Source organism: Balaenoptera acutorostrata, chromosome 19, assembly GCF_949987535.1.
Source record: "Balaenoptera acutorostrata chromosome 19, mBalAcu1.1, whole genome shotgun sequence".
NCBI lineage: Eukaryota > Metazoa > Chordata > Mammalia > Artiodactyla > Balaenopteridae > Balaenoptera > Balaenoptera acutorostrata.
In genome coordinates this window covers 13,260,267-13,277,002 of record NC_080082.1, presented here as the reverse complement: position 1 = coordinate 13,277,002, position 16,736 = coordinate 13,260,267, and the positions used below count along the sequence as shown (strand labels likewise).

The 16,736-nt window shown below is 37.5% G+C and overlaps 1 protein-coding gene across 2 annotated transcripts in view; it reads right to left on the bottom strand.

The window, feature by feature from the left end:
• The window catches only part of GLG1 (golgi glycoprotein 1), a 156,525-nt gene that overhangs the window by 138,911 nt on the left and 878 nt on the right, over positions 1 to 16,736 (bottom strand). The gene's annotated exons all lie outside the window — the stretch shown is intronic.

Sequence of the window (16,736 nt, the reverse complement as noted above, 5' to 3'; positions counted from 1 at the left end):
TGCCTTATAGCACAATATGGTCAGTTTTAAAAATGTTCCAAGTGTGCTTGAAAATAATTTGTAATTTAAAGTTTTGGAGTATAGTGACTATATATCTGCTTGTTGAATCAAATTTGCTGCTTACGTTATTTAAGTTTTTCATATCCTTGCTAATTTTTTTTTGTGGGTGTCTCCTGGTTCTGAAAGCGGTATCCTCTATCAGTGAATGACAGCAGTATGTTAAATCTCCTAATATGATAGTGAATTTCTCTATTTTTTCCTTGTAGCTCTGTTGCTCTATATAAGTTGAAGTTAAGTGCATACAAATTTAAAACTTCCTGGTAAATTGGACTTGTTGATATGAAGTGCCCTTGTTTATTTCTAGTAACGCTTTTGCTTTCAAGTCTACTGCATCTGTTATTATATAATTTCCTTTTGGTTTATATTTGTACAGTATATCTTTTCCAATTCTTTTACTTTCAACCTTTTTGTACCATTATGTTTTATTTTATTACTAAATTTTTAAAAATTAAAAAAAAAGAAAAACAATCTTTTAACCTTATATTTATATAGGAATATATTAGCAGAAGTGTTCCAAAATTGTATGAAATTCCTGAAATTCAAAGATGCCCTGATATAATGTTATCAGTCCTAATTTAACAATTTATGTCACAGAAATAAACAGATCTGTGTGTTAATCCCATTATAATGATCTCTCATTAGGTCTTTAATAATAAACATTTTCAGGAGGGAGGGACAAATTGGGAGATTGGGATTCACATATACACATTACTATACAGAAAATAGATAACTAATAAGAACCTGCTGTATAGCACAGGGAACTCTACTCAATACTCTGTAATGGCCTATATAGGAAAAGAATCTAAAAAAAAAAAAAAAGGTGGATATATGTATATATGTAACTGATTCACTTTGCTGTACACCTGAAATGAACCCATTCTGTAAATCAAGTATACTCCAATAAAAATTAAAAAAAAAAAAAGAACTGCTTGTCCTTAATTTCACACTTTATAATTCCTACATATGCTACTTAATGCCTTGTGACAACAATTTCAAGATACTTTGTTTTTTAAAGGTGATCATAACAATTTAAAACAAATTTATTTAGTATGTCTAGCCTTATGGAGTGACAAATTGCTAATTATTTTTAAACTATTCTTAAAATATTTTTTAAAAAAAAAAAGAAAAGAAAAAGCATGGGGCTTCCTTGGCGGCGCAGTGGTTAAGAGTCTGCCTGCCAACACAGGGGACATGGGTTCGAGCCCTGGTCCGGGAGGATCCTGCATGCCGCGGAGCAACTGGGCCCGTGCGCCACAACTACTGAGTCTGCGCTCTGGGGCCTGCAAGCCACAACGACTGAAGCCCGTGCACCCTAGAGCCCATGCTCCACGACAAGAGAAGCCACCACAATGAGAAGCCCGCGCACTGCAACAAAGAGTGGCCCCCACTCACCACAACTAGAGAAAGCCCGCGTGCAGCGACAGACCCAACACAGCCAAAAAAAAAAAAAAAAACTTAAATGCCCTCCTGGCAAAAAGCAGTCATTACAAATACCAACAACATTTTAACATATAGCCAATCATATTAAATTGACTCTTAGAAAGCTCCAGCTGACGGCCATCTTCTGAATCCAGGAAATATAGGCACTGTACAGCAAGAATAAACCTATGTCCAGACTTTAGCATGCCAATGGAAGTGATTTATCATCACAAAAGACTGATCTCTAAATCATCCAATGGAGAACAAAAATAATGGAATTTTTTTAAAAGTACACTAAACATACACATCAAAAGGCTGACAACACCCTATAGAGGTTATTATTATAACTAAACTATTAAACAACTATTTTGGATGACGGAGGATACTAGCTCAGAGGAACAAATACTCTGCGTTTTTGCTACACTCTACTTGCTACGTTCTAATTGATCTAAAAAATGAATCTATTATTATCTCAATATAATCTATAAATCACCATTGCATGGCATCGTTAAACTCAGCAGAAGTTCCAACATATATCAGTTTGAAATGCCATGCCATGTTGCAGGGTCAGCCATTCAGGATACAGCTCAATTTCCCAAGCTTGGTATATCCTGAATCATCTGGAATTCCTTTTAGGTTACATAAACTTATAATAATGGAAAGGCCAGATCTAGAAAAAGATGACCGTGAAAATAACATCTTCAGAAACTGAGGAAAAAAGCAAAGTCTAAGGATTTTGGCTCATCATAGCAGAATGAGCAGACCTGCTTCAGAAAAAGACACTGGTTTTCCCAACCACCTTGAGGAGGAAAAAAAAAAAGACTAACACAAAATAAATGCAGTTGTTTTTAACTAAGATACAATTTCTCTTTTCTTTCTTTTTTTTAAAGGTCTGGCAGTAGGAGAGTGTTTTGTTTTTATTAAGCACAAGAAAAGCTATGAACTAAAACTGACTTGGAATACAATTTTTTCATATAGCTTACAGTAAATGTTTAAAACATATTTATGTGATAAAGCAGGTAGAGCAAAATGTTAATGGTAAAATTTTAGTGGTCGGGTATATGGATGATCAATGCATGATTTTTTAAAACTGTTCTGTATTTTTGAAATTTTCCATAATAAGGACTTAAAAAAGAAAAAGAAAAAGCAGCAGGCAGGGTTTCTAATCTCTTGCCTGCCTGAAAGCGGAAGACTCTAAAGCCCTAGGAAATAGAACCACAAGTTGGGAGGAACCAGGGTCTCCCGATCACCAGATGGCTGATAGTCTTCCACAACTTCTCTTGTGCTAAGCCACTGGTAGTTTTGGGTTTGGTATGGCAGTTAGTTTTGCCCTAAATAATACATTAAGGAAATCTTTTATCTTCTAAGTTGGTGAAAGGCTTGGCTCAACCCAGTTACAAACAAGCTGACCTTGGCACAAAATGAAATTATACCTGTGGAACTCTCATACTAAGATAGTTTAGTCAACATGAGCAACGGGAAAAAAAAGGTCTTTATCTTAATTTAAAAAAAAAGGTTGAACGGGTAACACATACATACAGCTCAAATATTTTTTTAAAAAATCAAAAATATAGGGAATTCCCTGGTGGTCAGTGGTTAGGACTCGGCACTTCCACTGCCGTAGGCCTGGGTTCAATCCCTGGTTGGGGAACTACGATCCCACAAGCCGCATGGTGCAGCCAAAAAGAAAAAAAATCAAAAATATAAAGAATAGAGTGGGAAGTTTCCCACCCATTTTTTTTTTTTTTAAAGACACCAATTGTACTTGAACATTTGTTACTTTTTTTTTTTTAATTAATTTATTTATTTATTTTTGGCTGTGTTGGGTCTTCGTTTCTGTGCAAGGGTTTTCTCTAGTTGTGGCAAGTGGGGGCCACTCTTCATCGCAGTGCGCGGGCCTCTCACTATCGCGGCCTCTCTTGTTGCGGAGCACAGGCTCCAGACGCGCAGGCTCAGTAGTTGTGGCTCACGGGCCCAGTTGCTCCGCGGCATGTGGGATCTTTCCAGACCAGGGCTCGAACCCGTGTCCCCTGCATTGGCAGGCAGATTCTCAACCACTGCGCCACAAGGGAAGCCCCATTTTTATCCTCCATTAGCCCTAATTTCTTCTGTACCCTTCTGGAGCATTCTAATGCAAATACAAGCAAATATTAATAAATGTTATTATTCTTATTTTTCCCCTTTGATTGTAAAAAAGGTAGTATACTATACAAAGCGGTAACTTTACTTTCTTAATTTAGTCACAGATCTTGGAGCTCTTTCCATACCTGACATAAAGAGTTTCTTTTCCACAGTAATACAATAGTTCATTGTATTGATGCACAAATTTATTTAATCACTTCTTTATTGAAGGGTGTTAGGTTGCTTCCAATTGTTTGCTATTACCAAAAAAAAAAAAAAAAACTTCAATTAAATACCTCCTACACACTGATCATACTGTTATGTATAAATTTTCATAAGTAGGATTGTTAGCTCAAAAGATAGATATATACATTTGCAATTTTAATAAGTAATTCTCAATCTCCTTTTCTAACAAATTCTTCTATTCATTTCCATTTGATAGGTCAGAAGTTAAACTTCAAGGGATGGTGATTTCTACTGCTCACAAAGGATTAATTACCAGAGAAATTGCCCCCACAGTAATTAACAACTAGACAAAATATGTGAAATAATAATTTTCAGTCACTGGACAACAGGCAGCATAAGCCCATGATCCCTGAGAGAAGTGAAACAATGTGAGCCTGACGATCACCCCATCTTACTGCCAGGAGGTGGTTTCTAGGCTGCAGCACAGAGAGGAGGAACCCAAACAGCCTCTAGTGTACTTGCTTAGTAGAAGAGAGAAATCAAAGTTCAGGGGATCCAAGGCAGCCAGAATTTGCAAGACAGAGAGAGTAATGGAAAGGAGAGCTGTACAAAGATCCCAGGAGATCTTCAGAGGGATTGCCCTGAGTCAAGTCCTATCCTATGTGTGTGCAGTGGGAAACAAAACACTGAAAAGCAAATACGCCAAATAATTCTTGAAGCTCACAAGGCAGGGAGTAGTTCATTCCCACCAACCAGAAAGGAGAGACCTCACGTCCCAGAAGAGTCACATCTCAGCAGTAGAATTAAATTAGACATAGACTAAAGGCTGCTCTGGACTTGCCCTAACAAAGTTTAAAAGCAAGCCTCAAAAGGATCAAACTGATCTCCATATAACCTGTGTGCCAGACAAAATCTAACACTCTTTAAGGGAATTCAACCAAATTCAGCAAAGATGTAAAATGCACAATGACCAACACCCAATAAAAAAAATCACCACACATGCAAAGTAGGAATGTGACCACCAGAAGAAAAATTAATCAGTGGAAAAAGACCAAGAAATGACAGATGATGGAATTAGCAGATGAGGACCTTTTTAAAACAGCTATTACAAATGCGTTCAAGGTTGTAAAGGAAAATATGAACATAACAAAGAGAGAAGTGGAATATATATGTAAGATCTAAATCAAACTCGTACAGATGAAAAATAGAGTATCTAAAATAAAAGATATACTGGACAGATGGCACTAACAGCACACTGGAAACCACAGAAGAAAAGATCTATGAACCTAAAAATACAGCAATAGTAATAATCCAAAATGAAACAGAGGGGAAAAAAAAAACCCAACCCCACTGCTGGTGGGGAGAGGAGGGTGAAGAAAAGAGCCTCATGATTGTGAGACAATAGCAAGCAATTTAACCAGTGTAAGATTAGCGCCCAGGAGAGAACAGAAAAATTATTTTAAGAAATAGGGGCACACAGTATGTGTTCAAATATTTGTTGGCAGATTTAAATAAAAATGAGCTATAAAGAAACATTTAAAAATATGAAAATATATCATTTATGTAAATGTGAAAATTATCAGAGAAGCAATGTGGTAACACGGAAAAACAGAGGCTTTAAATTTAAAAAGGCTTGAGTTGGCGTCTAAGCTCTGTTTCTTAATACTTACAAGACTTGGCCAAATCACAATCCATCTGATTCTTGTGGTTTTTCTGTCTGTAAAATATGGCTGATATCTGTTCTATCTACCACATACCACTATCAAGAACTGCAAATGAGATTAAAAGGGTTCCATAAACTAAATGTTAGCTAGCAACTTAACTCAGAGTAACTAAATATTTAGGGAGAAGGTTGTTAGGTCAATACTCAATTTTTAAAAAGCAAGTATATTTGGTGAGTTCTTCTCCGACATTTATACCTGGTTCCACATTTCCCCTATTGTAAGAGAGGTAAGAAAAGTTTTTCAGAATACATTATTTTTTAAGAAACAAAACTCTCATGTCACCTTTTTTTTACGCCAAATAATCATCTTGCTTATTAATTAACCCCTACAATGAGTGCTCAGTAAATATTTCACAAATGAATGAGTAAAAGTATGAAACAAACAAACAAACAAAAAGTATGAAACAATCTACACTGGTTCTCTTATTTTGGTCCTAGGGGCAGATAAACCAAATGAGAAGCTGCGAAAAAAATTTCAGGAAGACTCCCACAGTGAAAGCCCTACACTAAAATGACTAAATTTCTCCTGTCTCTAGAGTTTAAGATGATACAAAAGGAAACAATGATATTGCTACAGAAGCATATACTGCTTACTCAAAATCTGAGCAAGATGAACAACAGATTGAACCATATGAAACTGCTTTTTATAAATCAAATATGATCAAATATTAGTAATTCTTATGGTTCAGTCTGCTAGTAAAAACAAGCCAGAAAACAATGCTTAAAGGAGAACTGGTAGGGGGTAGGGGCAGTGGGCTGTGCAAAGGGAAAGGTAGAGAGCAACAGTCTGGGGCAGAAACTTCTCAAATCACTGAATATAAAATCTTTGCCAACAAAACATTTACATAAAAACTCAACAGCTGTAACTGGCACTCTCTGGAAGCCAATACCATTAAACGACTTGGGGGAAAGGTAGCGAACAGTAGGATGTCATGTAGGGAGCTAGTGGGAAGCAGAGCTGGAGAATGGAGAAGCAGCCTGAGACCATGGGCTAAAGAATGTGAATTTGTTTCCAAAAGAGGAAGGGAACCATACCAATCTCTTCTGACTTCCGCTTTCACTGCTCTAATTTCTCCTGTTTCAGATGATACTTTCAAGTTGAAAATCAATATACAATCGTATAAATTCTTGAAACTTCTTATAATGATTTAAAAAAAGAAAACCAACAACTCTACACACTAAAAGCTTTTATCTATACACATGTCAGTCAGGTTCTAATCTAGCAAATCAGAGTCTGAATAAAAGATTGTAGATTTTTTTTTTTTTTTTTTTTTTTGCCACACCAGGTGGCATGTGGGATCTTAGTTCCACGACCAGGGATTGAACCCGTGCCCCCTGCATTGGGAATGCGGAGTCTTAACCACTAGACCCCAGGGAAGTCCTGAGATTGTGGAATTTTTATCTATTTCAAAACTATTCAAAACTAACTCTACTACCTAATTACCTCAGAAAGAAGGCTTACATACTGAGAATATTTTGTGCTGTCCTTAATGTATGATTAATTTATGTATTTATACTTTAATATAGACTGTTTCATAGGCCAGAAAATGTTCCCGGGCTTCCCTGGTGGCGCAGTGGATGAGAGTCTGCCTGCCAATGCAGGGGACACGGGTTCGAGCCCTGGTCTGGGAAGATCCCGCATGCCGCGGAGCGGCTGGGCCCGTGAGCCACAATTGCTGAGCCTGCGCGTCTGGAGCCTGTGCTCCGCAACAGGAGAGGCCGTGATAGTGAGAGGCCCGCGCACTGCGATGAAGAGTGGTCCCCACTTGCCACAACTGGAGAAAGCCCTCGCACAGAAACGAGGACCCAACACAGCCATAAATAAATAAATAAATATTAAAAAAATAAAAAAAAAAAGAAAATGTTCCCACCTTAGCAACACAGAAGTCCTTACATATTACTTTCCCTCTGAAAAGTTGCCAACTTCAGGAAAATTTAAGTGATTTTTATATTTATCTGGTTTTACAAAGGGCAAAAAGATAGCAATCAATGCCTTCTGTTTCTCAGCTGATAAAACAGCTGCTTAGTCATTCCATTCTACAGAGGGAGGATGTTTTAAGCAACAGTCTTCAGAAATAGAAGAACTAATTTTTTTCCTCTTATATCAAAAGAACAGAGATTTCCTTTGTTTGATAGGCAGTATATTCCAAATTTAGGCATCATTTAGGCCAAGAGAATGAAAGAACATTTGGTAGAACTGAATTCCTTTACCCAGAGAATTCACTCCTTTGCACTCCACAACCTCAAAGTGTACACATTTTAAATACCTGGTAAAAACTCTATGAAAAGTTTTTGACCTTACTACTCTTCAAGTAAGTTCAACTACAGTTTTCTTGAAGAAGCCTTGGAAGGATTATAATAAAAGGTGTGGCACATTACAATTTACTTCAGATTTCTCTAAAGACAGTGAACATAAAGCCATATCTTGAAGGACGCCATCTGCAACAACAAAGGGCAGAAAGACCACTGATGGGCAAGTGCAATTTGATGGATGCTCTATATATTTAAATTTTTTTCATCCTCTTCATAACCCCATGGGAGTGGTTTCATACCTCAATTTTACACATAAGAAAAGTGAAGGCTGAAGAGATAAATCTGCCCAAGGTCACAGTAAGTGGTAAGTGAGCTAGGATTTGAATCCAGAACTGCAGTTCCAGAGCCCACTCTTTTACCACTCACCACACTGCTCCTCCTATGATGAGCTCCACATGACTATAGGACCTTATCTCTGCTGATTATTTCATGTGCAACAAGTATGCACAGTAGATGGCATTAATTAACAAACGGCAGACTCTGTGCATGATTAAAACTCTCCATTACATTCCCTTCTCCCTCCTTAAAGTTTTTGTTCACTTTATGTTGCTTATCACATTACGGAGCTGATTTGGCCAGCATAGGAACTTTGGGAATTCTGTTAAGTGACTTGCAGTCTGTCTTTCTACGTTAACTTAAATTACAAATGAAACCTTCCTAGACATCAGAGCATTTTCTTTAAACATGATTTTTTTCTTTCATTTTTGTTTTGTAACTCTGCATTTGAATTGATTTATAACATACGCACATTCTCCTGGTTAATGTCTCTCACATATCATTTCACTTCACTGTTTATCCTCCTTATGATTTTAAGTATACATCACATTTGTTTTTTTTTTTTTTAAAGGAACACAAAAATGTTTTAAGAGTTTGTTCTATTTTACAAGGATACACATCTAGGAATTCAACCAAGTACCCATTTTCACTATGACTCCCCCTGTATAGAGTTATAATGTTATTCAAGGCTTCAATAGGAGAATTTATAGGTACTGTAAACACCATGCAGTCGATCTAACATAATATTCTAATTTCAATAAAATTATTAAAACTGAATGAAAATAAATGCCTGGTTCTCTTAATTCATTGTTTTTAGATTCCAGTCCACACTTCTTGTTCCTCCACACTCTATTTTAATGCAGATACAAGGGTTAGTACTGGCACAGTTCTGAGGGCCATCACTTGACATTCTTTCTTAAGTTTTAAATATATCTAACTCAATCAAATAAAGATGAGTCACTTACTGACTTCCAGTTTTATGAGTATAGCTCCTCTTTTTTTTTTTTCTCCTACCTGCTCCTCTTAATCTGAAGGAGCTATTGTACCCCTTTACAACTCATAAAGTCGGCATGAGGAAAATGACATCCATCTATTAACCAGGCATTTTAAGGTGGCTAAATTAAGAATTTCATGATATGAACATCGATTTAAGACTGAAAAGCAGTGAAGAGTTTTTTTCTGATTCTCCCAACTATTTCCTCTACCATATGCGCATAGCATTTAATTTATCCTTCTCTTATGGTACTTACTACTTTATAACTTGTATTATAGTTTTAATAAAGATACTTTTTTCTTCTTCCAGATCAGTGCTGTCTAACAGAAATATAATGGAAGCCACATATATTATTTTATGTCTTCTAGTAGTCACATTAAAAAATAAAAAGTAAAACTAGCTTTAATAATGTTTTTAACCCAATATATCCAAAATATTATCATTTAAACATGTAATCAATATAAAAACTGAGACGGGAATTCCCTGGCAGTCCAGTGGTTGGGACTCTGTGCTTTCACTGTCGAGGTCCCGGTTTCGACTGCTGGTGGGGGAACTAGGATCCTGCAAGCTGTGCAGCGCACCCCTACCCCCCCAAAAAAATTGAGATAGTTTACCTTCCTGTGTGTTCTAAGTCTTCAAAATCAAGTGTGCATTTTACACTTACAGCACATCTCAACTCAGACTACTCATATTTCAACTGCTCAGTAGCAACATATATAGCTGGTGACTACCACACTGGACTACCACAGGCATAGGGGGAGGGGGAATGAGCCATTTTACAGTTGGACAGACTTGATTTCAAATATCAATTCCACTACTTACTGGCCCTGAGGGAGTTCCCTCATTTAAAAAATAGTAATAATTAAAATAATACTAATGATATATCTCTCACAGGATTAAATGAGATATAACACCTAGAGAACATCTGGTCCCTTAGGGCAGGGCACACAAAAAGCCCCTGATAAATGCTAGCTATTATCATATATTTGTAACCTTTAACACTAAGCACAGGGCTTCCCTGGTGGCGCAGTGGTTGAGAGTCTGCCTGCTAATGCAGGGGACACGGGTTCGAGCCCTGGCCTGGGAAGATCCCACATGCCGCGGAGCGGCTGGGCCCGTGAGCCACAACTGCTGAGCCTGCGCGTCTGGAGCCTGTGCTCCGCGGCGAGAGAGGCCGCGGCGGTGAGAGGCCCGCGCATCGCGATGAAGAGTGGCCCCCGCTTGCCACAACTGGAGAAAGCCCTCGCACAGAAACGAAGACCCAACACAGCCAAAATCAATCAATCAATCAATCAATCAAAACATACGCATCTGATTCAAGATCCTCATTAAAAAAAAAAAAAAAAAACACTAAGCACAGTGTCTTGTACACAGTATGTATTCAATAAGTGTTTGCTGAAGGAAGAAAAATTAATTTGCATGACATCCTACAAGTCATTTTAACTGCTTCTTTTTAAAATACTACATACATTTCTCATATAAGCAGAAGTTTTTTGGAAGGATTGTTGCTGATGAAATTTGTCTTGAACACATTAGGAGAAATGTATCATCTCATCTCTTAGACTGATCGAGTATTTTATTTTCTTCCAAAGAGCAATGAAATTATTCAGCAACTATATACTGTAAAGCAGTCTTATCAAGAGGCTTCTTAAAAAGTTCCTTCCATAAGTGACTGTGCTATTTTACAGGTAACTCATTTATCTGCGGGAATATTTTTATCTCAGGGATAAAAACACATCCCATTTCTGGGCTTTACTTGGAGAATAAGCCAGTGGTGCACGCAAGACCCTTTATAATCTGGACTCTGAAAAAATTCTCAAACTCTCTACTTCAGTACAGTCAGTACAGCCCCCTTAATTTCTCAAAGCATCTTCCCTTTTTACTTGTGCTTATGATTCCCTTGCAATGTTTTGTATTCCTACAGATGACAGAATCACAAAGTACCAGAGCTGGAAGGATCTTAAGCGATAATCCAGTCTTGGAATTTTCCAAAGCATGTACCATAGGTGGTAAGCAAGATGATTTCTGGTGGTATGTGTTAGTACTGCCTACTTTAATGGTAACATATTTTGTTTAACATAAAAAAGAAAAATATAACTAGCACATCAAACTCAAGAACTCATGTATATCTTCACTTACAACAGGGCTAAACTGTTCCTACTTAAGGGTAAAAAAAAGTGGTAAGATTTTTAAGCCAAGAGTAGCAGAGCAGAGTTCCATCCAAGTCTAAATCCTAATTTTGTGCTCTTTTCATTGCCCTAAAGAATTTACTGTCTGTGTGACACCAAGTGATGAACACTCTCTTATATAACTCTCTTTTTTTTTTTTTTAAATGAGTAAGCCTTCTTTTTGGCTCCTTTTTTTTTTTTTAATTAATTAATTCATTTATTTATTTATTTTTGGCTGTGTTGGGTCTTCGTTTCTGTGCGAGGGCTTTCTCTAGTTGCGGCAAGCGGGGGCCACTCTTCATCGTGGTGCGCGGGCCTCTCACTATCGTGGCCTCTCTTGTTGCAGAGCACAGGCTCCAGACGCGCAAGCTCAGTAGTTGTGGCTCACGGGCCTAGATGCTCCACGGCATGTGGGATCTTCCCAGACCAGGGCTCGAACCCGTGTCCCCTGCATTAGCAGGCAGATTCTCAACCACTGCGCCACCAGGGAAGCCCCTATAACTGTTTCTTGATCACAATCCCATTTATCAAACCAACTGTAAGCAATGGTGGTGTCTTAAAGTACTAGTGTTCTTCCACAATGATAAGTGCATAATAGGAGATCAATAATGCCTTGATTATGTGTTTAGACTGCTTCCAACCACTGAGAGTCAGCATAGGAGGAAATTCCATATTGGCTCAAACAAAACAATCATAATATATCCTAAAGCCAAACGATGTTTGGATTAACAGCTGTTTGCATTATTCACTTCACTATTCTACCCGTGAATGAATAAGGAACCAGGAGATGGCACACATATAAATCCTAGAAACTATAAAATACATACATACAGAGAATATACACAGGAAACAACTCATAAAGGTTAAATAATAGGAATCTTAGAAATTGTAAATTGTACTACTTCCCAAACCTCTCATTTAACACATGAGGAAACTGAGACTTGAGTGGTAAACTGACTTGCTCACAGTCGTACAATTAGTTATTAGCAGTGCCAGCTCTAGCCCTACTTTACTCTTTGTGGTGTTCCATTGATTCAATACAAATAGTAGGGGAATATATCTAAATTCTTCCATTATACTAGTACAAATTCTGCTTAAGGTGAGATGGGATCTGAAATCTTTTCATGAAGCAGAAACTCTACTTGTAATGGACTCAGACTAGTAATTAAATTAGCTCTGTCTAATAATGCCAGTCTGTCCACCTGAGAAATCTACAATACTCCAACGCAAAGGTGCTGCTCCTACCCAGTTGTTCTTGGTAGTGAAGAAAAGAGGATTCTAATTCCAGGTGACTCTTCTCCTTTTGTATGCACTTATGAACCCCTGGCGTTCCCAACAGCCACAGACTAATTTCCCTAGCTGCAACCATCCATGGCAGATTAGAAAGAATACAATCTTTGAAGTCAAAGAGAACTTGCTGAATACCACCCCTACAACTTAGGATATAACACTGGACAAATTACTTCATCTCTCTGAGCCTGTTTCTCAACTAAGATAATAACACTATTCACCTCACAGGATAAATGAGATAATGTAGATATTATGGTATACTATCTTAGGATACATACAGTTAAGAGAAAGGCTAAGAATAGAATAAGAAAATGTTCACCTATGAGTTTGAAAGTAAGTTTACAGTTTGCAATGTTGAAATATTAATTCCTGTTCAATATGTAAAATAGTCCATCTTAAATAAATATTTACAAAGCATTCACTCTGTGCATAGTTTAGAGATAGTGGTCACAAATTTATAACCTGAAACTGATATATCAAGACAAGGTACCAAGAAATTCAGAAGAAATACTCATAACGCTTTCAAACACTAAAAAATAACAATTAGGTTCTGGTTTTTGGTTTTTTTTTTTAAGTCCTTATCAGAGACTCACATTGAAGTATTTATAACAGAAATGACAGTGTCTGGAACTTGCTTTAAAATATCCATTCTCCCAACCCCTGCGATTAAAAAAAAAAAAAAAGTGAGGATAGCTGAAGCTGGGTGATGCGTATGTGGGGAGTCATCATACTGTTCTACTTGTGTTTATGTTTGAAATTTTCCAGATTAGAAAGTTTTTTGTTTCTTTTTTTTAAATCAAACAAAAAAAAAACAACCTAAGAAAAACTATGCACATCACTAATAAACTTCTAAAGAACCAACATCTCCATCTGCAACTTCTAAACACAAGATACTATTGGTCGGGACTTCCCTGGTGGCACAGTGGTTAAGAATCTGCCTGCCAATGCAGGACACAGGTTTGAGCCCTGGTCCAGGAAGATCCCACATGCCGCGGAGCAACTAAGCCCGTGCGCCACAACTACTGAGCACGCGTGCCACAACTACTGAAGACCGTGTGCCTAAAGCCCGTGCTCTGCAACAACAGAAGCCACCGCAATGAGATGCCCATGCACCGCAACGAAGAGTAGCCCCCGCTCGCCGCAACTACAGAAAGCCCGCACACAGCAATGAACACCCAACACAGCCAAAAATAAATAAATAAATTTATTTAAAAAAAAAAAGAAAAAGATACTGTTGGTCATTTCAGCCAAAAATATATAAAGTATTTTAAAATTACTCTCAACATAAAGCATGTCTTATCTCTTTATCAAATACTAGACAGTAATCCCTTTGGTATTACTTCTCCTCCACCTGGTAGAACAGCCCAGGATGTATTTTTCGTTTTTACCCTTATACTTTCTAGTTACATATTCTTATAACTAGAACTACTACTAACTACATATACATACACACACACATAACCAGGACTACTATCCATCATTACTGCTAATATACCCACTATGTAACAGGGGGCCCGCTGGGTATACTTAACCTTTTAAAAAGTATGACTCAGCTGAGAGGGTTAAAAAAAAATCCCTCACAACATATAGCCTTAAAATAGTGGCCAAAAGGAGAAAAAGCTGTGAACTAATCTTAGTCTATGTGCAGTTTTAATACAGTTCACACATAAAATTTTAATTTGGTGGCATATGATGCATAATTTGGTGGCATATGATGCATTAGACAAACAGAAAGTATCTGCTGAAATTCTTTAAAGGTAAGTATAAATACTTTCAAACAGATTCTCTAAGTGAATTAGTACATAACTTTGAACACTAAAGAGAACCTTAAAATATCTGAACTTAAGACTTAACCTAGGGGACTTCCCTGGTGACACAGTGGTTGGGAATCCGCCTGCCAGTGCAGGGGACACGGGTTCGAGCCCTGGTCCGGGAGGATCCCACATGCTGCGGAGCAACTAGGCCCGTGCGCCACAACTACTGAGCCTGCGAGCCACAACTACTGAAGCCTGCACGCCTGGAGCCCATGCTCTGCAACAAGAGAGGCCACCGCAGTGAGAGGCCCACGCACTCCGACGAGGAGTGGCCCCGGCTCGCTGCAACTAGACAAAGCCCGCACAGCAACGAGGACCCAACACGGCCAAAAATAAGTAAATAAAAAAAAAAAAAAAGACTTAACCTACCCACATTGTTTCAAAATAAAAATGTGGTTTACTATACTACCATTTAAATACTCACAAGCTTTGCCTTTTCATAATTCTAATAGAAAGAACACAAGAGAACAATCTTCCCCAAATATGTATCCAAAGGGATAAAGAAGCACAAATGTCTACTTTCCTATCAAACTGTTCTACTTACCAAAAAGCACATACAAAACATATTCCACACTTTCACTTCAAATGTGCCTAGCTAGTTTACTTTTTTAATCGTTATGCTCTTTCAAACACATAATTGAGATTTAACTAGTTCTCTAAGTGGAATAAAATTTCTTTTTGCTGTCTTTAAAGGAAAAAAAGAAGTAGTTTAAAAATAGCTCCACCTCCTAAAGAATATACACAGCTGTTCATGATACTATTCTTTCAATTTTTATGTATATAAAATTGGAGGAAAATTAATTAAATTGGAAATTTGGAAACCCCTGCCCCCCCCAAACCCCCTCTTCCAATTTATATGACACCTTTTCTTTCTCTAGAGCATAAAACGGGCTCCATTAGCTGACTCGCCTTCAATCAGTCAACACTACTTACTGAGTCTCAGCACTGAATTAGGTACTCTGAAAAGTTACAAAGGAAATACAGGACCTAGTAAATACCTTCAAAGAGTTTAAATCCCTATAAAGGAAGAAAAATGTAGTTACCAAAAGAATACCCTTGCTGAGAATCTTACAGTCAAAGGTGGAGCAGGGACTACATTTTCAGGCCAGGTTCTTTACACTAACTAATGCAAGAAAGATAGTACCTACTAAATTAAACAGACTCCAAAAGTGGTCAAAGCTAAGTTATTTATAGATTATATATGCTGCTACACACTTCTACATGCATGACAAAGGAAGACTGCTCCTGTGAGTGACTGTTTCCAAATGTCCCTAATGCACATAAAGAGACATGTACTCCTTGAATGGGCCACTTTTTGCCACTTTCCCTAATAACATCCTGTTTCTACCACAAACTGCTTAACCAAATGTTTGGTCTTCAATATTAGGATCCTAGTTTGAGAGAACAGCATCTATTATATATCCTCAAAGGCCAAATAGAAAATTTCAAGAAGCTTGACAGAGTTAAGAATCATAGCTGTTATTGACTGGAGGAGTAGTTGAAGAATAAAGAATAACAAAGGATTATCTTTCTAGTTTTCAAATTGTAGATAAGTCATCTAAGGCCCCACATTTCTGGTGGCTCTAGAAATTTCCCTTCCCTCTGTCTCCTGCATGTATATCTTTTCCTCCTGTGAATTACTCTGCGTGGAATACCAAAGCAAATATCACAGGGGGATGAGGGGGAAAAAAACTGCCAAGACTAGCATTTCTGTACAAACCAGTGGTTTTCCTATGACCATGAACACCTTAGACAATTCTGTTAACAATTTCCCAAATAAAACTGTATCCAGTGGTGGCTTCATTCTATCTGTCAACCTTTGGGCCTAATTCTATATACCTAAACCTTAAAAAAAAAAGTATCCCTACCAGATTTGCTCCCAAACTTTGGTAACTGTCAAAAATGCACTTACGAAAAAAAAAAAAAAATGCACTTACGTCTGCAGCATTAAATCCAGAGAAGAAATTTTCTGTTACTTAACTGAATCACATCAAACAACATCAAACCTAGACTGCATTAAAAGGTACTGTTAAAATCATAGTCAGACCTCAGAAAGGCAGAGACCCCACAATCCATCTTCAAATACTGCCCCAACTTTTCAAGCTTTGGGACTCTAAATCACTTTGGAGTAATAGCTTACACTTGAGATTCATTACAAATTGACCAAAAGAAATGAAGAAGAAGGAAAAAAGTAAGCATATATTAGTTTCAGCAGCTGGTAAATAACAGGAATTTTTGAATTACAAAGAATAGGGTAAAGACAGTAAATTCGGTTGCTGTCTACAATACACATCAGAATAGAACCAGTTACCTACACAAACATTATCTACTGCCAATAAACAGCAGGGCATTCTTTAACAGCTTAAGTACGC